We start from the raw sequence: 3,390 nt of genomic DNA, 5'->3' as shown, positions 1-3,390 counted from the left end.
ATTTCCCGAATTTATATAATCTTCATTACATGGTGAGGAAGAGTGTAAAAGAATGAAGGGTGATGTCGTGCCATTGCATTTATATCATCTATTGATTATTACATAGTGAGGAAGAGAGTAAATGCATAAAGGGTGATGTCGTGTCGTTTATCTCAGTTATTCATTACTATATGGTGAGGAAGAGAGTAAAAGCACAAAGGGTGATGTCGTGCCATTCATCTCATTTATTCATTATTACTTGGTGAGGATGAGAGTAAAAGCACGAAGGGTGATGCCATGCCATTTTAATATCATTGGTTTATCCTATTTCATGGGTTGACGATTTATTTGGCTATTACGTGATATACTACCTGTCGTGGTTGTAATATTTCCCCTTTTTGCATGTCTCCTCCCAATTTGTACGCTATTATCCTCTTTATTGTTACTGCTTCATATACACTTTTACAGGTTTATTTATGTAGGTGTATTGTCATAGCCTCGTCAATACCTCACCTGTCACGACCCAAAATCTAACCATGGTCGTAATGGCGCCTATCGTGTTACAAGGCAAGCCTATTTCCCAAAATATTAAAACTAAATTGATTATAAGAATTTAATAAAACATTTCCAACATTTGAATTTTTCATAAACTAAATCAACTCTAAATATAATTATAGAAAATACGGAAACGAGCCCCAAACACCGGGGTGTCATTAAGTCATGAGCATCTAAAACTATGAACAATGATATATAAACTGTCTAACTGACCAAAAGAAGAAATGACAAAAAGGAGTAACAAGGTCCTGCGGACGCTAGCAGCTACCTTGCAGTCTCCAAATATAGCCGGCCTGAACTCAACGATCGCCACGCTCTAACTCACCTGGATCTGCACATAAAGTGCAAGGTGTAGTATAAGTACAACTGACTCAGTAGTAACAGAAATAACTAAGGAGTTGAGTAGTAGTGATGAGCTAAGTAGAACAATTCAATTATTTCTTTTCACAATTTACAATAAACATGAATAAACAGGTAAATTCCATAAAAACCAACAAATGCCACAAAGAAATTCCAAGCTCACAGCAATGTCTCTCCATCACTCAACACTCGACACGCAGCACTCAATACTCAATAGGTACATGCGCTCACTGGGGGTGTGTACAGACTCCAGATGGGCTCCCAAAGCCCAAGCGCTAAGCATGGATAACTCATGTGCTGCACGGACAACTCACGTGCCATAATATCAATCCCTAGATCTGCACGGTCAATTCACGTGTTACGCGGACAACTCACGCGCTATGGTATCAATAACTGGATCCGCATGGATAACTCATGTGCTGCACAGACAACTCACATGCCTCAATCAAATACCTCACAACAGGCCCTCGGCCTTACTCAGTCATGTACCTCTCTAGCCTCACCATTATCAATAATTAAGGGAAACACAACCCACGTCAAGTATCACAGCATATCAGCAAAATAATAGGGACTGAGGTAAACATGTACAACAATATCTATGACTGAGTGAAAATAATATGAGCATGAATAAAGCCTAAGCATGATCTCGAACATAAAGGCAAATAAGTTCAACAATAAATGAACACATAACCACAGATAATAGCCATTAGGACTCACAGCCTCATGGCATAGATCAAGTCTCAATCCCTCATGGTGCATACCCACACGCCGTCTCCTAGCGTGGATATCACCTCCAAACAATACGTGATATCAAATCTTTGGGTTTATACCCTCAAAGCTAGAGTTAAAACTGTTACTTGCCTTAAAAACGTAAAATCCTACTCCAGGATGCCCTCATCTCGGGACTCGGTCTCCAAAAGCTCTGAATCTAACCAAAATCATAATACTACTATCAACATAGTCTAAAGAATCGAATTCCACAATAAAAACTACATAAATATGCCAAAAATCAAAAATTGGCTCAAACTCGGCCTCCGGGCCCACGTCTCAAAACCAGTCATAACAAACCTCGTCCTCACTCGAGTCCAATCATATAAATTTCACCAAATTCTGACATCAACTCGACCCTCAAATCTTCAATTAGTCTTTGAAGATTTATACCATTTTCAACCCAATCTATACCCATTTGAACTCAACAATATTTCCATAAACCTTATTGATATGTATAAATGATACTATTACACCCAAGGATCATACTCTTAATCACCCATTTTTACCCAAACTCGAAATTGAAGACTAGGGGTTAGAACCTTACCTCTTGGGTGAAGATCTTGTGATATTTCCTTGTTGGATTTCAAAGCTTGAACAAGATCTTGATGAACAAATCACTTAAGTTTCTTCCTCTCTCTAGAACACTCTCCCTTCTCTCTAAACAATGTCAGATTTTTGCTCCAAAATGAGTCCCAAAGCGTATTTATCAAAATGGGTTCGGGTTATAAAAATAGAAATATTAACCCTCCGAAAGCAGGTCTGCGGTCGCATAATAGACCGCAGAATGGGTATGCGGGTCGCAAAATGCACTGCAAAATCGATGCCCAAAAATGGGCTTCACTGGACAGGTCTGCGACCATTTTGCGGTCGCATAACTACTTTTGCGATCGCATAATGATTCTGTGATCGCATAATGATTATACAATCGTAGAATTGGTCGCAGAGTTGCACTTTTCCAGACTTTTGTAATTTGGTCATAACGTCTTGTAGGAATGTCCAAATGATGAACGATTTGAAGAGTTGGAAACTAAACACATAGAATTTTCTTTTGATAGGTAATGCACCATATAATACTTTGCATCATGAGAGTTATGCTCATTTGAAGTTAAGTCTTGTGCGAACTCACTTGAAACTTTAGTCTTATGAAATTTCCAACTTCCAAACTCCCAGATACCCATCCGAAATCATCCCGAGCCCCTCGGGACCTCAACCAATAATTTACACAAGTCATATACCACTACCCGAACTTAGTAGAGCCTTCGGAACACCCAAAACAACACCAAAACACCAATTCAACCTCAGATTTAAGCCTTAAAACTTCTAAACTTCCAAAATTCACCAACGACGCCGAAACCTTTCAAACCATGTCCGAATGACCTCAAATTTTGCACACACATCACAAATGACACTACGAACCTACTCCAACTTCCGAAATTCCATTCCGACTACGATATCAAATTTTTCACTGCCGACCGAAATCGCCAAATTTCCTACTTTTGCCAATTCAAACCTAATTCTACCACGGACCTCCAAATTACATTCCGGAAACACTCCTTAGTCTAAAATAACTCAACGAAGCTAACTGAATCATAAAAATACAAGTCCAAACTCGTTTATTCATAAGTCAACTTTCACTCCAAAACTACTCTGAACCCAAACCTACTAACTCGATACAACTCAACACAACTGAACAACACATAAATAAGTAGAAATAGGGAAAACGGG

This window comes from Nicotiana tabacum, chromosome 24 (genome assembly GCF_000715075.1).
Source record: "Nicotiana tabacum cultivar K326 chromosome 24, ASM71507v2, whole genome shotgun sequence".
NCBI classification, from domain to species: domain Eukaryota; kingdom Viridiplantae; phylum Streptophyta; class Magnoliopsida; order Solanales; family Solanaceae; genus Nicotiana; species Nicotiana tabacum.
This window is presented reverse-complemented; position numbering follows the sequence as displayed.